The sequence below is a fragment of the Gallinula chloropus genome (genome assembly GCF_964237585.1).
Source record: "Gallinula chloropus genome assembly, chromosome: 27".
NCBI classification, from domain to species: Eukaryota; Metazoa; Chordata; class Aves; order Gruiformes; family Rallidae; genus Gallinula; species Gallinula chloropus.
The window spans coordinates 2,843,784-2,867,091 of NC_140112.1; the positions used below are offsets into that span (position 1 = coordinate 2,843,784).

A 23,308-nucleotide genomic window follows, 5' to 3' on the forward strand; every position below is an offset into this window, starting at 1 on the left:
CCTTTGGGAGACTGTTCTTTCAGAGTATCTGGCTTGTTTTTTTAAAAAATAAAATTCAGAGGACAGACAGACAGCAATAAAAATACTTCCACAGTTAACATGGGAAAATGGAAATACCCTGCTTATGTAAAATGACTGTAGGATGTTGGGCATTTTTGCTTTATGATAGAAAACAGATCACTACTATCTGCACACAAAGATGAGATTTTTTTTATTTTCAGACTTTAATGCTATATTATACAGATTTTTAAATTACGAGGTTAATTTGAACACATTGAAATGCATAAAGTAAACTGCAAATGTAGAAATGGGTAACATGTAAAGGTTGTACCCTCTCAGGAGTATGGCCATCCTCTAAACTGTTATCTGAATCACAGAATCACTAGGTTGTGAAAGACCTTTAAGATCGAGTCCAATGAACTCATCACACAGTCTCTTAGAATTTGCTTAGAATTAAAGCAAAGAAGTTAAGATCTGATGCTGCTTCAGTTCAACAGAAAGACAATAACTGTGGATCCTGATACTGACTACATTCTGTAACTATCTGAAAATTTCTTGCCTTATTAAAAAACAAAGAATGGTAAAAGGAAATAGCTGGTAAAACAGTTTCAAGGCAGCTGCCTTGAATTTTTTATCATAATTACTTCACAGACCTCAAAAATATAAACAAGACTCATTAAATACAAAAGAATGACATTTTCTACACTCATAAAACTATACATCAGCATTTTTAAGTCCTCAGAAGGCATCTAGCCCTCATCCTAATTAGATATGGTAGTTTAAAACCTAGAAAGGGGCAGGGGGGAGAGGGGTAGATATCTATTGTTGCTTTAGCAATTAGGGCATTTTCTATTAGACTAAAATGATGTGTATAGGCTTTGAACCACGTAATGCCAATGCCAGTTTCTGTCCTTATGAAAAAAGGGCTATGCTAACAACAAAGTCTGTTTCATGTTCTGGTATTCTGCCTGACTATCTCCTCAGTTGAAGGGATGTGGCCTGAGGCCATAGTCCTGATACTGAGCTATATATAACACTGGCAACAAAACAAGTATAGAATTCTCATAGGAACTAGGGGGGAAAAAAATCCCATATGCATAGATGCATTAGATTGGAGTGGTAAGACTACCTCATGAGTCGCATGCTGCACCTTTGGTAAAAGATCATTAGCAGGCAATTGAAATCATAAGCAAAAGTTCACAGAAGCTTTATCAAAGTACACATAAAAACAACTGTCTGCTTACCTACAAGAAACGTTTCTGATTGTCCTTCGCTCACGAGAACGATCCTTTGTGGCCCATGTGAGTCTCGGGCTGGATCTCAGCTGGTTACAAGGAGCTGCACATGTACATAAAGAGACCTGCTGTTAAACAGCAGCTTCTCTCTGGAGAACAAAGAGCTCACAGACATTTTGTACTTTGGCAAGCTCAGTCATCAGTGAAATGGCTTTTTTTTTTTTTTTTTAAATCTAGAAGAGCAATTGGGTGAGCAGGACCCATCAGACTGAAAGCTTTCCATCTCCCTGAGACAGACACATACTTAGCAGCTATCCTCAGCTATCCTCAGAGGAAACTCGAGATCACTTGGCAGTGTGCTGTAGTAGCAACACATCACAGAATCACAGAATCACAGAATCACAGGGGTTGAAAGGGACCTGGAGAGCTCATGGGGTCCAACCCCCCTGCCAAAGCAGCTCCCCAGCTCATATTGTACAGGTTGGCGTCCAGATGGGGCTGGAATCTCTCCAGAGATGGAGACTCCACACCCCCTGGGCAGCCTGTCCCAGGGCTCCCTCACCCTCACTGGGGAAAAGTTCTTCCCCATGTTGGTGTGGAGCTTCCTGTGCTCCAACTTGCAGCCATTGCCCCTTGTCCTGTCCCCACAGACACTGAAAAGGGGCTGCCCATTTCCCCCTGCATCCCATAATTAAGGTATTTATAAACATTAATTAGGTCCCCCCTTAGTCTTCTCTTCTCAAGACTGAACAGCCCCAGCTCCCTCAGCCTTTCCTCACAGGGGAGATGCTCCAGGCCCTTCAGCATCTCCGTAGCCTCCTCTGGACTGTCTCCAGGAGGTCCCTGTGACTTTGAATTGCAGCACAGAGTTTGAAGGCACAGACTGCTCTGCCCTACTACTGGAGGGCAGGGAGCACATGATTTAGATGACAATTACATGGTATTGGTAATTTTTTTTAAATAAGATTGACTGCAGTGGAAGCAGAGAGAGCTCCAACACTGTAAAAAGATTAGAAGCTAAATATTTTTCAGGAAAAATGGTGATGGCTTGAGTGTGTCACCACACGCTCCCGCGGCAGTCTCCACCGTAGCGCAGAGCAGGGGTGTGCCTGCCTATCAGAGCGATACCCAGCGGGAATTCATTTGGCTGAACTGGAGCAAAAGGAGTGGGAAGACACATTAATTGCTCATAAATGAAAATTTACCAAAGGGGAAACTGTAAACAGTTAAACCACTGAAGAGTACTGAGGTGAAATCAGTGAGGTGACTGAAGGTGGGGCTTACCTTCACAGGAAGCGATGGACACGTGTGGCTGACAGGACACCACCACTACGTGGCGACTGTTTCAGTGTTGGTATTTGATTTGAAAGGATGATCAGGAAGGGCTAATTTTTCCTCTCTACTCATTTCCATCTGATATTTCTCTCTCCTGGGGTTTTTTTTTTTTCAGTTGTATTAGGAGGACATTTCAAGTACCAGTGCTCTGCAGGAACTCCAGAAGCAACCTGTGCCAGTGGGGAGAGAGACATACAGCATCTGAATGAAAGCAGGGGAGCTTGAGCAAAATTTCAGTCCCTTCTCTATTTTTTTTGTGGTTTTTTTTTTCTTTCTGAATGCTTGCTGTTTTCCTTTCAGATCTGGAAAGTTGGAGACTGACATATCTTTGGATTTTTTATGTTGTGCTCCTTTTCTCCTAGGATCTATGCCCTACTGGTTCTGGGAAACTTGTGACCTCTGCATTTTTAATTAGAACTCGTAACTTTTTCCATAGCAACATATTTTGATGTTGCAAACACAGAATCTGTCAAATCAAACAACTTCTGGACAGATGAAGTCCAATCATATATAAAGGCTGAGCAGCAATAGGGTGTATGACATAGTTAAGAAAAAACATTGAATTAGCAAAAGAGTGATGGAAGTCTTGGCTGTGGTTAATTCATAAGTTTGATCTTAGTAAATCTTGAATCAATAAAAATATAAAGGACTAACATTGCATGCTGGTTTAGATGCAGAACTGTTAAAACTAGTTTCCTTGCAGTTAAGAACAGATAAAATCCAGCTGTCTGATTGGTGTGCCAGTACTCACATGGTAAAAAGGAAATGAACTGTTGTCAGGAAATATTCTTGATGTGGAAAAAAGCCTCACTCACAAGGATGAGCTGTAAAATAAATAAGCAGTAGAAGAAAAATAAATCCTCTGTGACAAAACCTGAGCTTCGATATTAACGGACCCACTAATGATGCAATTCAATATGCTGGCTGAAGAAATACAGTTATTTTATATATATATTTCAAAAAAACATTTCTTTATTATACATACCTTGCATATGCCAAAAAACACTTTCTTTAAAAAGAAACTAGGATTTTTTTTCATTCAGATACACTATTTGTGTGTTACTAGAATTCATTCACTGACTTGCTTACTTACCTCTTTGGCATTACTGCTCTTGACATCTAAGTGAGTTTTCTGAATGTATTTCAGTGGCGGCAGAGACTTGCACATAGCAGCACTTCCCCTCACCTTTTCCTTGCAGACACCAAGAAAAGCACCACCAAATTTCCTTTCTAATATGAAAAAAGTCTTAGACAGAAGTATTATTTTCTGATTAACCAGACTCTCACTTACTCATCATATTTAGTTGCTTGTGTTTTCTTTTTGTGCTTTAACTGTAAGTCTCAGCTTCAGACTCAGAAAGCATCTTTCAGTGCCACTGCCAACACTGTGCAAGACAATCACCCTTCTGCAGGGACACCCATGTTTAAGCCCTACAGGCCAGCTGCCAAGAGATATGAATGTGCCCATTAAGTTTTTAAAAACACATGTTGAACTGCATGAACACCTTCAAGAAGAAATGGCACACACTGATGTGGGAATAGTTGCTTTTTTTTCACCCTCTGGTTAGCATTAGACACATGATTACTATTCCTTTGCCATCTGTTTCCACTTTCCATAAAAAACACTGAAATATTCAATTAAACTTGATGTGCTTTAACCTTGCATAGCAAATAAGGCCTTCCTGGGGTTCCTGGATCCTCCACTATCACAAGCACCTTGGCCCGAGTGTGTGTTGGGGGAGAGGGGCACAAAAACACAAGAAGATTTCCCAGCAGATAACTGATATTTCCCCTCATCTCTCTTTGGTATAAAAGAAAGCCAACTATGTTCAACATCACTGAATATGTACTTTGGTAGCATTCAAGACTGTCTAAACAGAGCATGAAAATAGATGCCATAACTTACACAGTTTAGATATTCTGCTTTAAAAATTAAATGCTCTATTTGTATAAACTCTCCTACTGTTGTCAGAAGATTCAAATTAAATGTTTCATCTCAGCAATTTAAGAAAAAAAAAAACCCCAGACTGCTGTGAATGCTTTGATTTCCAAAAAACCCAAAATTTTTAAATTTACTTAAAGCAAGATGGAACAATTTAATAAATCTGCTGCTCCATGCAACATTTGTTTAAGCAATCTGACACCTAGTTTGCTGGTATTATAAATAAGATACAGGAGGAGCATCACCATAATTATGTGTGCCTCAAAAAGGACAATATTCTTCTTAAAGAACAAATATTATAACCAGAATATTTTGGAGTTAGAGAAAGAAAATTTCCAGGATTTTGCTATCCAAGTATAGATTGTTCAGGCTGACGCCTGCAGCAGACAGGCATGTCTTCTGTCAAAGCAGCTCAGTGAGAGGAGTTGAAGCTGACATTGCTTATACAAAACCAGCAGCTTTCACTCCCTTTGGAGTTTGCCGTTTTCCCAGCTATTTCCATAGATCCTGGCTGCCTCATGGGTCCTAAGGATGCCATAAACGTAAGCAGTCTTATAAATCTAGAGGGGGAAATGATCTGTCTCTTGTCTGAAGCAGAGAGCCTAGGAGAATGTCTATGGGGCTTTACCAACAAAGCTGCTGAAAAAAAGAGCCGAGATTTGGGGGTCCTTGCCCTTTCCCAGCCCTCCTCCACCAGTATCAGCCTGCAGCCCGCTCTGTAAAAGTTCCTGCTCACTCCAGGGACACTCTCTTTCTTCTGCCAAGCCACTCATCAGACTGATGAAGCATGGAAACCAGAAGAAGTGAGTTAAAAGAAATGGATGCCATTCGCTAAGGGTTTCCCACAGCAGAGTGGAAATGCCGTCCCAGGCTGCCTCACCAGCAGAGCCCTAAGCCTACACACTTGGGGGTTTGGAGTGAGCTGTTATGGTGCAGGACCCAGCACAAAGCCTCTTCTGGGTGATTCATGCATCTGTGAAGCATGTGTGTGTAATTACCTTTAAACAGAGTAACATGAGCACTTAACAAATGCTCAGATCCACTCATCCCACCGTTTATACCAGTGTCCATGGCACTGCATTAATGGCATATTTTCTCCAGAAATGCTTGGGCTTCCAACTGTCATGCAAGGCCTTCTGAGGGCTCATGATAACAGTATCATTTATTGGAAAAAACCTCCTGGTTGCTATAGTATCTTTTTTTATTGTTAAGTCACCAGAGATCGAGGTGCAACTGATAAATGTGGAGATTTTTTCCAATAAACTAAATACAGGATATTAAAAATAACCAACTGCAGTGCTCCTTTTTTCAGTTCACTTCACTAGTTGCCAGATTCCAGTTAGCTTTTCAGTGAAACCTATGAAACAGTCAGTCTATCCCGTTTTTGCCACCCCTTCCAGTTCCTGTCACAGGTTTTGCATAGGGAGGATGTGAAGTTCAGAGAGACTTTGCACCACCTAGTGAGCCACTATTGCAAGGGGAAGCAGCTTGCTTGCACTGAGCTCCAGGTGTGTTTTGAATGGGTAAACTTCACTCTCAGCACAAAATTCACAGGTTTGGACACTGCTGTCCTGGAAATACAGGTCTGCTGCTGTTCCTTCAGCAGATTAGGGCATCCATGATTAAAGGGCTCACTAATATCCTTTCACCCTCTAGAAACTTGAAATTTACAGCTTCCTTAAATCAGAAGACAGTATTAGTCCTCCCTGGATCTCCTTTCCAGGAATGTATTCATTTTCCCTCCAGCCCATACAAATTTCCCATGTTTGCAACATTCTGTGACAACAGGAAGAACAGTCATCTTACTCTGAGAGTGGCTTGTGTTGCCCCCTATTTCTCATGTTGTAGAAAGCACACTAGCATCACCTTTGCAATGACTCTCATGACTTAGCAGAATGCTATCAGCTCTCTCCCTTTTTCCTCATTATTATACTCCTTTCCAGACTAAAGTTTTCAACTATTAGGCTGCTTCTGATGAAAAATAATTGCATATTCTTCATTGTCCTCACCCTTCTTTAAAGATTTTTCCAGTTCTACTATCTTCCTTCTGTGGAATGAGAACTGCACATGTGTGCATGGGGAATTTTTACAGTGGCAGAATTTATTCCCCAAGTCACCTTGCTTTCTTTTCACTGTTACAGACTAAATAAAAGCAAAACCCTCCATTGACTAATACAGGTTTAATTTTCTGGATTTTTAAGAGTTGGCTCAAATTCAATTACTGTAAATGTAAAATAAGGGGGTTGAGAAATTTTTTTGTTTTCTTCCTTCACATTCCCCACAGCGATCTTGATCTTTCATTTCACTTGACACATAATGTAACATCATCCTGTAATTCTTCAGAGAGAATGAAGAGCCTAACATGACGTGGGGTCTCCCTGCAGTTTTCCCTTTCCCTTTCACTTAGGAATGCTGATGAGACTGGGTGCAAGACCCCTGCAGGACTCCCTGGAAAGTGACTATTCCATCATGGCTTGGTGCCTACATTCTGAACCATTCATTTCAATGTATAAGCTCATACACCCTAACAGCATAGCAATTTCAGTAATGAAATGTGGTTTCTGGAATATATCATTATGAATTTTACGTAATTTCAGCCTAGAAAAATTTGTAATGTTTTTATTTTACTTCCTTCACATGCATTTCCTATGCTTTAGCATAAGAAGGACTTTGCCCATCTATTGTTCAGCAATATCTACCTGACTTTTACACCAAGCAAGCAAGTTAACAAGGCAGCTTATTTCCCACTCTGCAGCTCTGTCTTCAATGTTACAGGCTTCTATAGGACAGCCTCAGCATACCACAAATGCCAATGAGAAGGATAACTGGGGAGTGTTCCCTCAACCCAAATTTGTTGTGATTTTAATTTATACAGCTACTTTACTTACAGAACTTACGTAATTAAAGACTTAAGCAAGTGATACATGTACTACTGTACATACTTACAGTTTACATAGCAACATTAAATATTTATAGATATGCAGTTAAAGCTTACCTGTCACCAGAAGAAGTTGGTGCATGCAGACACCACACCAAGGTCGAGTGAAAGTTTACTTGTAAGTCCCCTAAAACAAGAAGAAAAGAACCACCCCTTAGCAGTAGATTGCTTTTGTCACTCACTAGAACAAATGGTAAATTTCCAGAAAGCCTCTGAATTACTTAATTCTGTGTGTCTTCACTTTACATCTTTCCAGACAATTTTAAGCCAGTGACTGAAACACGTAAGTGTTGCATGGTTGATCTCAGTTGTGGAATTCAGAACTGTGGGCTAAGACTTACCGTACCACAACACTCCTGAACAATGATCATGCCATGCCAAGGGAAGTTTAATTGGGTCAGTCTAACCACCAAAGACTACCCAAAAATTGACAACGAGGCTTAAGTATATCTGAAACCTTGTAGCTCACTAAGAACTGGCTATTTTACTCAAGTCTGCAAGGAGCCAGGTAGGATTCACAGCCTGGAACCAGTGGCTCAGCAGCAGGCACCCACAGCTTTGTTTTCAAAATTCTCTATAACCCCTGTTCATTGAAAATGTGGCAGTGAATGCAACTGCTTGTGCCACAGCATGCTGCACTCATTCCTTACACTGCCTCAGTTTTTACTGCACTCATCTGGAAGCAGGAGGCACAAGGGGAATTTCTTCTTTCCATAAAAACACAGTAACTGACATGTGCCATCTTCTGAGAGAGTGTTCTGACTGCCAACCTGTTATGTTAGAGGGGGGCACCAGTGCAGAGCAAAGCAAAGCCCACCCCACTGTTTCTAAGGACCTCTAACCTACAGGCCAGTGTTACCCATATTCTGAGAACATTTGTTGGATGCAGTCCCGCTGGGATCATCAGAGGTGATCACCACATTCCCAGAATCCCATCCAATTTACTGACTGAGAAGCTTGGGGAAGGCAACCACTTCATTTCAGAGCCTCATAGCTCTATCTACTAAATAACTAAGCCTTTCCAAGATTGCCTTGTCTCTAGGGACTTAATTAACTATAAAATAAGAGTAACATGACAGCTGGTGGTAGTGCCTCAGATGCACAGAGGTTCTTCCACATCACTATTTTAAAGTTAGGTGACCAAACTCACCCCTCTGATTTTTCTGACCTTTGAATCTGGCTTTTTATGTCATGTCTTGTGAAAGACCACATATAAATATCACCTGTTATCTCAACTGGGTGGTAGGTGCTATTTTTGGCAGCGTTAAATTGTTGTAGAACTTCTTTATGTCCCAGATTCCTTCGTATTTATTTTGTAGTTATTTGCCTGTGTCCTCTGGGAGTCTTGGGCTGAGAACTTTCTGCCGTGGTTTTGTTCGGTATTTGAATTAACATTCAGCTTCTTTTGTGTGTCACGGAGTCATGCTTCCCCCACAGACTGAAGTTTGGGTTTCTTTAACCCTCTTTGGAGAACTTATCTGACATTAATTCCCTGAGCCTACAGATTAACCATCCTGACATACTGAAAACTTGTCATTTGAAAACAATCAAATGAGCCAATAAAGGTGAAACGTGACACTATCTGAGAATAAATGTCACACCGATGGACCAGCTGACAATGCTTCAGGAGCTACATGGAATTTGTTCTCATCTCCAAGTGGAAGTCAATGAACCTTGTTTTCCTTTTCAAGGGGACAAGTCTAGTGAATTATTTGCTAGTAGTAGATGGATAAAATATACTATCATAAATAGAAGATACACGATATCTAAACATACTATGTCTATCACAAGTTGAACCTGGTGATCTGCTACACTGTGGCTTCATTTTGTAGAAGGAAAGTTGCTGCTCCTCGGGGTATCAATTCCTCAGCACTGGCACTGGCACTCCGTACTTTGGGTTTTCCTGCCTGTAAAGACGAGTGAAGACTTTAAACAGAGGAAATCCTCCTTGGTTTTTCTCAGCAGACAACACTGCAGAGTTCTCTTCGTTAAACAGTATAGAAAACTAAGAAGTATCCAGAAAAAGGAAAAATAGTTGCTGAGTTTGGAGGACTGCAGACCACAGAACCACCTCACCCACCAGAGAAAGATGAGAAAGAAATAGGCGCCAGCAACCTGTGATACACATTTCAGTCTAATGGTTTTTAGAGAGCCACAAGCATACTCTAGGCTTCTTTACCAGAAACAGTATCCAAAGAAAACTAGAGAATGCTATGCAAATCAGTTTACTGTCCTTAACTTCCCGAATAGCTCTGACTGCATCTGAATTTACTTCATGTTTCACAGTGCTTACTCTTCTTTGGAGAATTTCAAGGGACAGCTGAATACTGTGAAAGGTGATTACAATTGTAATAAAAATAAAAACATTACCTCCAAAACATTGTTTTAAATATCTATGTAACAGATGCTGGTGCTGTGCCTTATGGTTAAAATGGATGATGCGTTCAGCATCTGTTACTGAGTCACCAGGACAGAGATTAGAACGTTATGTTTGTGTTTAGATTATCGGCTATGAACACATCTGGGTGACTGTCCTGGGATTATTGGATGAACTCTGTCATTAGTGTACTATCATCTTACTGATATCTGTTCCTCACAGGGTTTGTTGGAAATTCCATAACTACCTCCCCGATTCAACTAGAGGAAGGGAAATGATAACATGGAAAAGGTCAGACTTCTAAACTAATCTTCACCATGTGCTTAACATTTACATCATTTATGTCAGCAGATGGCAAAGTAACCCAAGGGACAGACTGGAAATATGTTAAATGATCACTTACATCAAAAACCATAGTCAGCTCACTGTATGAAAGGATTGAACAGGGAAAGACCAGCTCTACAAAGGAAGCTGAACTCTAAGGAACAAGCAATGCCACTTCATGGAGATCCTCCAACAAATCAGTGACAAGATCTGGTACTCTCACCATACATGATGTAGACTTTGACAGGAATTACAAAATAATGGAGAAATCAGAGCAAAATCTCCTACATAATGGCAAAAGGTTATCAGTAGTAGCCCCAAAACAAGGCATCAAACACACAGTGGGGTACTAAATGCTATCTTATTCATGTAGCACCTGCAAGTCAACACCTACAGTTATCTGGGACAGGCAAACTCAGGCCTAGGCTTATGTCCTAGGGTCAAGAAAAAAGTTAAGTTAGTAAGTGACTGCTTGGGTTTTTGTTGGCTGGAAGCTAATGTGAAGGTACTAATTTAGTTTTCAAACATCCCTGCTGAAATACACACAACGCTCAATTGAGAAGAGTCCTTGAAAACCTCAGAAGTGAGGAAATGAGGAGTACAGAATGCCTCCCTTTTGGTATCTAGGTTCAGGGAAGCTTTCCTGAAATGATGACAGACAACAAGGCACAAACACTTACAAGGTGTTAGCTGTAGTGAGGGAAAACTGCCAAAGGACATGTCCCTTTGAAAACCTTCTTATTCTACTCATTCACTCAGAGATGGTGACTTGAAAGAAGATGGTCTTCTGAAAGTGCCTGCTGTAGTGCACAACCTGAGAAATAGATGCAGAGCTCTAATTTCTGTAAGCACATTTTAATATAAAGCTGTCTGAACAGTTAAGACAGATGCTTCAATTAAGCACATCTCTATCTCAGTACAAAAGAACTCTAAATGATGAACATATCTTAGGAGATACTAAGGAGCCTCTTCTCAGAGAAGCTGGAGAAAGTCATACCTGACAACTGTCACAAAGAAAAGTGTCGAAAGCTCTCTCTGGAGCAGGTGAAGAACAGCAGCTGAAGTAGGGAATCCATCACAGATCTGACACAAGCTCCAGCATAATTAAAGAAGGCACAAGACCAGTTGTCTACAAAAGTGTTTGTAATGTCAGCCAAGTCCATTCTTCACATGGCCTGAGGTACAAGAGAAATGGTCAAGGTTCAGTTTTCATTTTGACTCTGATGGTGCCATAGTTGACATTTCACTGTACTGCCAGCTTTATAAAACTCAAACTGAATTGTCTTTGCTGTTTCCTTTCTATTGTGGTTTCCAGAGAGGCTCACTGGCTTTAACAATCAATGTAATCTGGCACTTTCTAATTATCACTTCCATCTACAGTTTTACAAAACAAAACTCTGCGGTAAAAAAGAGTAAACAACAAGATTAAGTTTTAATAAAATGCATTCATTACCTCTCATTTGATTGCAGTGAGGGCAGTATGATTCCAGGAATGTGTTTGGTCCAGAAGTTTCAATGTCACTGAAATCTTAATCTTCAGAAAAAATGGAAGATGAACTTTGACTGTATAGACCTTTAAATAAAAATAGCATTTTTACTAATGTATTCTTCCCAAGTGCCTGCTTCTTCCTAGTATGTTTCCCATCCTAATACTCTATGTTTTTGCAGCTGGCAATTGACACTGCCAATGAGCCTTTATGTTCAATGTTATTTAATATATTCCCATCAGAAGGCTATTTTTACTGTTCAATTTCAGTATCTTCTTGAAGTGTTTTTGCATATAATGTTCATATTTTATTTTGCATTTTTCCCATAGGATAAGTAAATAAAGATTCAAACAACAATATTGAAAGAATTCAGGCTTGTTTGCTGAGAGAAAGAATTTCATAGAATGGAAAACTGCTTTGTTTCACCAAAAATAATGGAAAAAAAAAGCAACTTTAAGTTTCAGACAGCTGTAATGGACATAACTGGTACAGCACCATCATGATGGGGCACTTGCATTTAATTTTATAGGTATGGGAAAAACAACATGCTTGGTTATCATTATAAACGGTAGGATGAGAAGTTCTCAAGATATTATTATAGACAATCTCTTAAACAGCTACAACTGGCCCTTCAAGAGGCAGGCAGCCTGGATCTCTGTGCACATGCCATTTTTCAATGACAGTGGTGTTTCCTGCCCTAGCATTAAGTGTTGTGGCTAAATCCAGGCCACCTATTTTTCTTTCAATGCTTCAGCAGCGCGTTCACAAAGAATCACACATCACCCAGCCCTCTGCTCTGCTGTCACAGTCACAGGGTGATGCACCTTTGGGCTCACATCTGGACAGCACACCAGCCTATTCTAGGGCTCAGGACCATTATTTGTGTCAAGGGCATTTGAGTTGGATGCTCTCACAATCCTCCCTAGATTTCCATATGTGCAAAACTCAAAACACCTTAGGAGAGGGAATCATTTCTGCCTGAGAGTACAGCAGTGGCATCTACAATTCAAAGATACTTGCTCACCTAACTGTTTCAGTTCAGGCTGATTCACAGTGTTTGAAGAGTACATGAGATGTACATGTGTTTGCTCAGGACATATCTGCCATTGCTGCATTACACTAAGACGTAAATCTCCTTTATGCTATAGTTCACTAAATAAATAGACTCTCTCCCTTCCCCTGGACTGAGAAAAGTTTTATTCACATACAGCCAGTATAAAAATATGGTGACCTCTTCAACAATCTTCAAGCCAATACTTTCTGCTGAATTGGAAAAATAATCTTATGTGGCTACAGGAATAATGTTTGTGTTTTATCAGTGTTGTTCCCGCCAAAGGCTGGATTATCTGTTTCACATCCATTTAAACACAGGAAGGTTATAACAGGGCAGACAGCAATCTGGACTTTATTGGCTGGGAAAACTGACCTCATAAATCTGACTTGATACATCTGTCCTTTCGGCTGTCTGCATATATGCCCATGCATCCAGTTGGCCATGTGCCTGCTCAGCGGTAGATCAGCTTCTGTGGCTACTGCGCAGAGGATTTTCCATCTCCCCCCTCTCTGCTACAGAAATAAATCTATTGAATGAAGCGGGGAAAGGAAGGCATGTTTATGGTTGTCTCTTAAGCTTGTAGGTGCTTAAGAGAGACAACACAGTGTCCTGATGAACAGTCAGCCATTCCAGCTACCTGAGCAATGCTGATTATGTCTCTCCATCCATTGATGTACTTTCTGAGCACACCAGAGTGGAGCCCATCACCACACAATGCTACAGGTCGTTTCATATCCCAAATACCTTACAGATCCCACTTCAACAGCAAAAGATTAGCATCTACCACTTGAACTCAGTTAAAAATGCTGAACTCTCCAAGAGAACAAGTTTCAGGTAGGGAAGGAAGGGTCTGAACTAGTGAAGCCTCACTACAAAATAGCTACTATTATGTAATGCTTTTCCCAGGTACATGAATTGGCTCAATTGCATGTACTGGAGAGAAATGGTTCCGTTTATCACCACATGAGGTCTGATCACCTGCAGTAGAGTGCTGATACACAACAGTGAGTTTTTTGAGAGGAGTCTCCAGCAATCCCTTTTTCCTCCAGTACTTTGGCCTTTCCAAGATTCAGGACTATCCTTATAGGCTTACACCACTTGCTTTCCATCAATAAACCAATTTCATATAATTAGTGAATACTAGGGGAAAAAGAGAAGGATCATATTTTGCTCCTTGCCTTTTCAAAATGAAGACTTGTCCATCTATAACAATAGAAGCTCCTATACCAACAGGCAGCTTTTAAACCAGCTCATACTAGCTCGAGTTCTTTCTGTTAACTTCCACTGGTCTCTCAAAGCCTTGATACAGCCCTTCAGAAGTGCTGCTATTATACTCTACCTGGAAGAAGTGCCACACTATGATAGAAGGAGGAACCGACTAAAAATTAAGTATTGTGACTTTAGAATGTCCCTCCTGCCTTAAATTTATTTTCTATTTTTCCATAGACACACAGGTAATTTCATGATCAATGAACATTTCTGTTCCATCTGTCTGACTTCGTCGCTACACCCGTGTAACAGCAGTAACACCTACACCTGAGAAGCCCGGCATCTCTGCTGACTTATGCTTCTTTTAGGCACTGTTGTTTAACCCCATAGCAGGAGAGTGGAGCATTAAAAACCAGATTAGCCCCCATACAATGGATGGATTTGGCAGTCCAGCTGCTTAGAAGGAAAGCAAAGAAGAATAGGCTCATGCTATTGATCCAATTTTCTGCTTTGTGCTGAGAGGACGCAGGAGCTTGATCTAATTTTACTATGACTCCACCTCCCAACAGCTCTTCTAGTAGTGCAGGATAAGAAGATCATGAGAACAGCAGCTGATAGAATAATCCACACATTGATTTTTTTCCCCTGCTTACTCGCTGTGTTTTAATTTAATTTTGTGGTTCAGCATTGGTTTCAGCCTCTGCTTTCCGAGTCAAGTAGAGTACAAAGTAAAGCAATGGGAAAAATCAAATTCTTGAATTTTGTCCAAATGGAATTGGACAAAAATAGACCCAAAGATTCTCATTGCAAATTTCACTCTGGAATGAGGGTTGTGTTGGGGTTTATTTTGTTCTGTTTTGGGTTTTTCTCCTTTTCACTCAGCTCTTCCTTGCAAGAAGAGCAATGTGAAAAGAACAGTGTTGGGAAAGAGAAATTTTCTTGTTCCCAGCCAAGCAGGTTAAAAAATTGAGGAGCCTGGAGGTTTTGAAGAACTCACTTTTGACACTGATGTCACAGAAGAAACTTAGCAGAGTGGGACAAGCTGCTGCCAGTCACCTTTTCAATAAATACTTTCTCTACCAGTCATGCTAGTACTTGGGTTTGCAGTCTCTCATCAATGCACTATGTAAATGCTAATAATTTAAGTGCTGGACATTTAAAGGCATCACAAAGTTAAATATAATACTAAAAGAAAAGGAGACATTTAAAAATAGCTATGAACAGTTCACTTCCATTCCAGCACTGGGCAGTCTTTACGTACCCTGCCTTCCCCATGCCTATGATAAGTTTAGTCAAGTAATAGTGTTTTCCACCACCTTGAGAACACAGTCCTGCATCATGCTGTCTTTCTGCTTTACCTGGAGAATACCCTTAGGAACCTAGGAGTTAAGATTTACAAGCACAGATGATGATATGTTTGATGATTTACTAACAACCAAGACTAAGGATGACAAGCTCCAATTCACTATCTCCCCGTTCCCCAGCATTCCATACAAACTGTAACTAACTAATGCCCTTTCCTCTTCAGTAGAGCTGTCACAAAAGCATAGCTTGATTCCCAAAGGACAGTGCTGTACACTCGTTTAGAAGTTTGAGTAGCTAGGGAACTGGTAGGCTATTTGTAAACAGAAAATGCACAATGACAAAACCCAAAGACCAGGCACACAGACAGGGCACACACACAGCTTTTTACACTGGCCACAAGGATGTACAATGCCTCGGGGCCCCCTAAAGAGCTGCATGAAAAAAATCACGATTAGAGCTGACTGAAGAAAAAGAGAGGTGCTCTTTGAATATCCTGAAAGTTCTCCTGGACCTGCAGAACAATTCAGTAGCTGTTCTTTACAGGAAAAGATTAAGCATATATGAGACTTTCGAGTTCTGCTCTTCATATAGTAGCACCTGTAATTCCTAGTTTAATTTCCAAGCAGAATTACTTTACCCATCTGCATTTGGAACGATACAAACTTTGAAAAGGCTTATTGAATGACAAACACAATGTAAAATTGTATTTGCATGTGCTGAGGAGAACAGCACAAGGAAAACTCAAAATACCAACTGTCCCTTCTTGCATCATGAGAATAGTTTTCAGACATAACGAGGTTCAGCATTTCAAAAGCATCACAGCGTAAGGAGGAGAGTAGTGCCAAGACACACAGCAGAATGGCAGGAACTCATGTAGCACCAAGCCTTTAACACTGCAGATCTTGGATATCCATGCAGAAGCCAGGCATGATGCTGCTACAAGGACATTATAGGTCCATGTCTAGTCACCAACTATGCTGTATAGTCTTTCAGATTACAAGAGGTGAGAGCCTTCAGCAATACTGATTATCTGCACATTCTTCCAAACAGTAATCACAGGATGGACAATTAAAACATCTTTTTATGTCAATGATTGCTCTAGTCTTCTCTTCTTCCTGTTTAGAAAGAGGATATGACCTGTGTGTTGCATTAAGGAAAGGAGGAATAAGATGAATATCCAGGTTAGAACCAGCATCTGTCTGGCATTGGGGGATCATCGGGTCTAAGTTGGCTTCTTCCTGCCATCCAAAGAGGACCAACACGAGTTTCATTAACGAGGCTCTAGATGAGCTACCCAAAACACATGCCTTCTTCCACTGCTTACAGAACAACACTCTCAGTGAAACATTCAGTGCTCCTCTGGACATGAGGCAGTGCCAGCAAGGTAATTAACCCACTGGTTCCAGATATAAAAAGCTGTGCAAATCTCACAGTGGTAATATATCCACTTAATCCCTAGTCTCCAGTTCCTCAACAGCATGCAGAGTAAGTTTCTGTTTGCTGAGCACTACATGGCCACATTATATAAAGCTGCTGCTAGCAGTATGAAAACATATTAAAAGTTTAACTAAGACAATGTGTTTCAGAAGAATTTGCTTTCTTTGGAGCTGGAATGTCCCCATAAAAAGGCATGAACTGTACTAGACTGAGCTGTCCAATGATCTGCAAATGCTGCACATTGTGTCCTGGAGTAAACCCTGCTTTCTTCAAACCCAAATTGGTTTGGATTCCTCCTGTGCATGCAGAGGGTATTTTCATCTAATGATACAGCTGCATGTCTCAAACCTGCCTTTTGATTTGTATGGTTGACTATCACAGATGTACTTTCACTTTATAGCACTGCAAGTCCACTAAGCCTCTTCACTGTACCCTGGCAGAAGGTGCTTGTGAACATGTCCCTGAAAAGCATTGCTGCTCCCAGTTTCAAGGTTTGATCTACTACCCTGATTTAGATGGGGGGGAGGGAGAAAAAAAAAAATAGAAAATTGCCCAGCAATATGGAGATGAAAATCATGGTGAAGACAAGATGATGTCTGCATTACTGAAAGAAAACCCCAGTGCATGAGTGTTACAGTCTTATGAGGGGTTGACTGCATGCCCAATTTTCCTCACAGCAATACTGAAAAGATGTGCCTTCATTCAGTTTTCAACTTACAATGCTTCTCACACACACTACTATGTCTTTTACTACAGAACAACTTAACATACCTAAACACTCCCATGCTGCTTCAGTCCAATGGTAGCTCTGGCTTGGAGTTTTGTCCCCAACAGTGTCCCTAAGATGTGTAGAAAACACATGCAAGAAACAGGGCAAGTGCAGGGCAACTCACTCTTTGATATACCCTCCCAGTTTACTGCCTTTTTTAGTAGTAAAGCCAAGTTGTAAGACTGGCAGGGAGTCCCAGCTTTTTACACTTTCACCAGTGCTATTGTTGTAACACAATACAGAGCTCAGGTCCTGGAAGGCAAGTAAATACTTCTAGAGAATTGCTCTAATGGAGGGTGTCCCTGCACATGGCAGGGGGTAGGAACTGGATGATCTTTGAGGTCCCTTCCAATCCAAGGCATTCTGTGATTTCTATGATAAAGTTTACAACATCATGAAGTCATTGATAAGGTGAATACAAAACTGCTGTTCAAGAAACCTGAGGCTATTGTTGACACCCATTGAAAACTCACATGAGATCTGTTCAGAACAGGCACCAGGCACCTTTAAGATATGGTAGAGACCTTCTAGATAGTTCCTGTGACCTTCCAAAGACTCTTTGTATTCAGGGCCACTGAAGACTCCCTTAAGAACAAGCACAGCATGCCGCCTTGTAGCAACTGCCTGTAGGTTAGGCTTGGATGCACACTGTTGTCAGTGCTCCTGTGCCTGTCGCGAGCCTCGCGGCTGCACGAAGATTCACAACTGCAACCCCGAGAGAAGGAAATATTCTGACATCATCATAGGTAATTTGTCCACTACCATGGCAAAAAGGATGAGGTTATAATACTCATCCCCTGAGGATATAAAATCTCTTAAGTGTCTGCCAAGTCCCAAAGGTCATGAGCAAAGTATGGCCCATACAGGCAAATTATTCACGTTATCTCAGCACACGTGATGAAGCCAGACTTTGACAAGGAGACATAGTTCTATTAGAGCATGGTAGAAGAGCAGTAGAGAGCAAGAAGAGAAAACATGAGGCCTGTTCCATAGATCAGAGCTGAGAGCAGTCATTCTGTGCCAGAGTGGATGCTCCACTCCGGTCCCAAATCCTTCGCAGCAAGCAGAGGAGCAACGCTGGAAGTGACAGGTCAGAGGCTATCCAGCAACAAGTGACCAGACCTCCTGAAAACTGGTCTCATTTCATGCTGACATCGGGTGAGTGAGTCTCTAAACAGCTACGAGCTTCACTGACAGTGCTTATACCCTCCCAAAAAAGGATACCGTTCTGAGACTCACGCTAGCACTGTGTTAGTAGCATAGAACCAGTCAAAAAAACCCCAACCCCAACCCAGGGGAAGCATATACATTTACTAGCATCTGAAATGCTCCTGTCACAGAGATGAATATGAAAGGTACACCAGACCATGTGTGCTCCTCACAAAACTGCACCAAAGGAGCTTTTGTCCACAGACAGAGACCTCATACAGAAGTCCACAACTAGTGAACTCTTGACTGACAAATGCTTTGTTTTCCAAGAAGAATTCGGACTTCAGTCCAGGTCTGTTTCAGCCGAGACAAAAAGCTACATCCTGGGAAATGAAAAACTTTGCAGCTACTAGCAGAGTAGCTTGAAACTTTTCATCCTCTCTCAGAAGAGCTTGGAGTATCTGAGAACTGATATTCAACATCTGTAGTTCCTCTAACATTTTAAATAGCACATAAGCCCTTGCTTGACCCTCACTGCCAAGCAATAGCTGAGCATTAATAAAAAAGGTATTCCAACAGAAGTGTGGGCCTGGTGTATTCCAGGAATATTTGTAGTTACTATATCTTTCCAAGCAACTATTAGGCAAAGTCTCTGCTGAGTCTGAAACGCAATGCAAGAGACAGCTCTGCTCTGTCAGTACGTCACTGCCATTAGACTTCTATTCTGTCTGTAACAGCATTCCAACAATCAACAGACATTTGGGGTTTTAACAAGCTCAGGCTTTTGAGGTGTTCTAACTTATACTCAAATGGTTTCTTTCTACTGTGCACTACATAGCTAACCAAAAGAGAATGAAAAGATTAGTGCAAATCACTTTCATAATCCCCCATAAACGAGCGTTCCTCCTCACCACTTGTTTGGAATCACAGTGTATTGGAAATGCATCATGTACAGACCAGTTGTCCCATGCACCCAAGCTACACTCTGTGTTATCGACTCAACTGTGAAGCCATGTGGCAGAAACAGTTAAGAAAACATTTACAGGAGACTGAATCCTACAGTAAATCAGTAATGAACTTGTTTGTCTGACCTATTTATTCATGACCCATAAGTGAGCCTCTGCTTTTTGCTAGTAACTTCTACCAAAGGCGTAACACTACAGAGCACTGCTACACAGACTAACCAAGACAAAATACACCACGTAACTCCTGTATCAGCTTTTTCAGGTTTTGTAACTAATACAAGAGAAATTGCATTGTGATCATTCCTTCCCACCTCTCCATTAACTTCTACTGAGCCAAACATGGGTAAGCTTTCTCCAGCTGAGTACTAAGGGAAAAGTTTGGTATCTCTCTACATTCAATTTAGCCCTAGGAAAGAGCTCTCAGACAAGTTTAAGCAAGATAACTATGTTCTCTTTCCTGGAAATTTTGAAAACCGGAGATTATAACTATTCTTTTGTGTAAACCAGGCACTGTCTTACATTTTGGATCCTTCATTTGAGGTGTTGAACACTTCTCTTGCATTCACACCAAAGCACCTCCAGGACAGCTAGTGAAAGGGGGTTATTTTGGATAGAGTTTTTTTCATGTGGAGACTTCGTATCACAAGGAAGTATTGAGTGTAACTGCTCCCACACACGTGTAAATAAGTGTCTCTGAAGAAAATAAAACTTGCTAGCCTCATCCCATCCTCCTGTACTTTCAAAGGATGTCTGAACTGTTTGATACTCTGTGGACCTCTTTACAAGTGACCCAACACCTCTCTAGAGTGTCAAGATTTTTAGGAACAACAGTTGTACTCACCTGTGTCACCTCCAAACCCACAAAGATTTCTGAAATAAATGAGGTCATTCATCCTTTTTTTTGGTAGCTGCCTAAGCAAAATCTCTTCAGTTCATGGAGGGTAAAAGCTAAGCAGCTTTTCTTTTTAAATCTGTGGCTCAGACCACTGTTAAGAGAAAAACCCATGACCTCTGTTCCACGCTTTCAGCCACTCAGCTTGGAGTTGTCCACCTGGGATTGGGTGTTTTTCTGTGCGTTGCTGGTGTGCCTCAGGGCCACACCTACTGCAAAAGCCAGAAACAGTGGAAATGTAAGAAAAAGAGAATCCAAGCTAGCCCTTTTTCCCAGAGGGATGGGGAGGCTGTCACAGCTGCCCGTCCTCCTTGTTTATATCAGCCTGCTGGTGTAAACGCAGGAAGGACAAGGATAAGGTACAAGAGGAGGATTTCTTCAGGACAGAAATAAATGCTTGTGATACAGATTAGGCACAGACACAGTGTATTATTAATTACTGTGTCTAAACAAGCTTTTGTGACGACCATTTTAAGAAAAAAACAGGCAGCTCTTGCCAAGAAAGCAACTGTAGAGATGCTGAACACAAGTGTGTGCTAACTTCTAAGTAAAAAAAAGAAGGGTATCTTTTTATATCTCCCTTTTGATGCCATTTGCTACAGTCACAATGGGATATAATGCTCTTTCAAATTTTCCAGCACAGAGTCCTAATCTGAGGATATTCTAATGAAGAAAGAGAAAGGCTTAAAACAAGAATAGCCTGGCATTTCTGCAATCAAAAACGAAGCTGAGGTCAAATCCTGAGGTCAAGTTTTACAGGCAAAACTTTCAGAAACTCTCATGGCTGACTGCGTAAATAAAGACATCACACTTTGGCCTGTGACTGCTATCATGTCTGGAAAGCATTTTTCTTTTAGAAAAACAAAGCAATCTGCACAATCCTGGCAAATTGGGAAGGTAATTTTAGCACTTGAATCAAGCATTTTGTGCTGCAATTTCCTTAAGGATATTTCAGGCAATTTTATATGCACATCACCTCCAAGAAACAGTCTGGCACTCAAGCCACTGTTATCTTTGGCACTGTGAGAAAGCAATTTAAGGTTTGTCTACTAGCTTAAATACAATATGAAGATATGGTCACTTCAGGTTCAGAAAGCAGCAAATCCACGTGGCAAATAAGAAACATCACGATCTCAAAGCTACTTCGCCTTCTTGCTCTCTTACCATTATGTAGTACCTTCCTTCCATGCATCTTTCTTTTAAGGACAGGTCTTTCCAGTTAGCTGCCCTCTCCTGGATGGAATCGAAAACTGTTTGATTATTGCCACATAGATAAAAATGCAGAGTGGTCTGCTGTTCAGTGGAGGCCGATTACAATTTGGATCTTCTGTCTGTGTAATCACAAAGGTTCCGCTATGACAGAATGAGAACTATTCAATTCTAAGGAGCTGCTTCATAATTCTCTACATAGTTTGCCAACTTTTTTTAGAGTAGAGCTTTTAGCCAACTTGCCCTCCCTCCCTTTTTTTTTTTATCTTATAAAATTTACTTTTGCCTGTCATTCCTTTATTTATCAGTGCTTAAAACACACCGGTGTGTCCTTTTAAAGTACTTAATCCTCCTCTACAAACATAATGGAAAGCATTTCCATATCTCTTTGTTGCCTAAGGTAAGCATGTTTAAACACAGAATATTACAGCTGTGGAAGGTTCTTATGTAATCTTTTCCGCTGCCCCAAGTCAGGGTCAAATATTTCTTTGCTACTCTAGATCAGTGTTTGGCTGACCCCCGTTAAAGACAGCTGATAAGGGGGACTGCTCAGTTTTTGCAGGGATCCCAGTCCACTGCTTCACCAGTTAACTATTGGTGTTCCTTTAGGTTTGTTTGTTAGACTCATGACATCAGTAAAGGGCTCTAGAGATTATCTGCAAAAGGACCCATTCATCAGGGAGTTCAGAGTTTCTTTCTGAGCGCTCATCTTTACATTGAGTGCGAGGATTAAGATGCAAAGTAGAAAGGCTGAGGACTAAAAGTCCCTTAAAGGGGTTTCAGCTCTTGACAGTGGAACCAGGAAGTTGGGAGGGTTTTTTTCTTGGTATTATGTTTGCATAGTCGTACAGCCAATGCATGCTTTGAAACTTTCACTGCATCTATGCATCGCTGCATGGACTAGGCACCAAGCCAAAGGCTGAATTCCTACGAGTCCGTGCAGCTCCCACACGTTTACAGCACTAGGACCCAGAGGGAGCTTAATTTCTGTGAGTCAGTGCAGCTAGCTGAGCCCTGAGAGCAGTGAATGAGGCTGGAAAGGCAGAGGGAATGTGAATGGCTCTTCTGGCTTGGGAAAGTGTCCACGGACAGGGGTGCTACAGACTACAAAACAGCTTGGACAACCCTCCGGATTCCCTGTACTCCCGGTGATACTGCTCTGAGGTGAGTGACCCCACAACAGTCAGTTTTCACAAAGCAAGTAATGCGGCTACTGCACCAGTTGTGGAAGTTTGGTATCTTCAAAATCAGCCAATGCAGTTTTGCTGTAGAGTGATTTTTGCTCTCTTGAGGAGGAACAGATCAGATGTCTTTGAAATACGGAGTACTGGCTGCTTAAAAATAGCATTTGCAAGAAAAGCATGGTCTAGAGAAACTGAAAACTGCATCTACTACCGCAGGTTAAACTGCACACACATCTGGAAGGTGTTCATATAAGCATCTGTGTTTCAGCTTAAAGCTTGCAAAGTATCTTGAGTAAGAACAGCTTAAACCTTAGCAAAACGTAAGTATTCTTCTCATTCTTTTTACCCAGGTGTATGATAAATTAGCTTTTTTAGCAATGTACTGCAGTTACACCTATGTGAAAATTCTTCACTGTCTTTGTTCTGAATATTGAGGCTGACTGAACACTGGGGTTTTTTTTTTCTCCCCTAAGCTAATTTTACTCTAGAATAGAACT

At 41.0% G+C, this 23,308-nt stretch overlaps 1 long non-coding RNA gene across 1 annotated transcript; it reads right to left on the reverse strand.

The window, feature by feature from the left end:
- Nucleotides 1-1,178: 1,178 nt before the first annotated feature.
- LOC311201634 lies at nt 1,179-3,391 on the reverse strand. The gene is made up of 3 exons (XR_014617874.1): nt 3,322-3,391; nt 2,520-2,740; nt 1,179-1,338 (listed from the first exon to the last, which is right to left on the reverse strand). It is a non-coding gene; the product is annotated as an uncharacterized lncRNA (long non-coding RNA).
- Between the last annotated feature and the right edge of the window lie 19,917 nt (nt 3,392-23,308).